Here is a 314-nt window from a genome sequence, read left to right as displayed (position 1 = left end):
CCCCTGCAGTCATTGTCGAAATGTCCTTGGGCAAGACACTGAACCCCGAGTTGCTACCGGTGCTGCGCATCGGAGTGTGAATGTGTGTGAATGTTTATCTGATGAGCAGGGGCACCTTGTACGCAGCCCCGGCGCACAGTGTTCGAATGTTGTGAAATTGGTGAAATGTTCCTGTAGATGCTTTGAGCAGTTGTTAAGACTGGAAAAGCGCTATATAAATACAGCACATTTACATCTCACGCCTTCAACTTGTGCAAAATGCTCCTGCTGCTTTTTAACAAATACCTAGTATTTGTCTGAAATTTTAACTTTGC

General features: G+C 45.2%; 1 long non-coding RNA gene across 1 annotated transcript in view; it reads right to left on the bottom strand.

The window, feature by feature from the left end:
- LOC116705681 (uncharacterized) overlaps window positions 1-314 on the bottom strand; it is a 19,480-nt gene that overhangs the window by 10,641 nt on the left and 8,525 nt on the right. The gene's annotated exons all lie outside the window — the stretch shown is intronic.

Source organism: Etheostoma spectabile, chromosome 17 (assembly GCF_008692095.1).
Source record: "Etheostoma spectabile isolate EspeVRDwgs_2016 chromosome 17, UIUC_Espe_1.0, whole genome shotgun sequence".
Classification (NCBI taxonomy): Eukaryota; Metazoa; Chordata; class Actinopteri; order Perciformes; family Percidae; genus Etheostoma; species Etheostoma spectabile.
The sequence above is the reverse complement of the archived record's forward strand: the minus strand, read 5'-3'. Positions and strand labels throughout refer to the sequence as shown.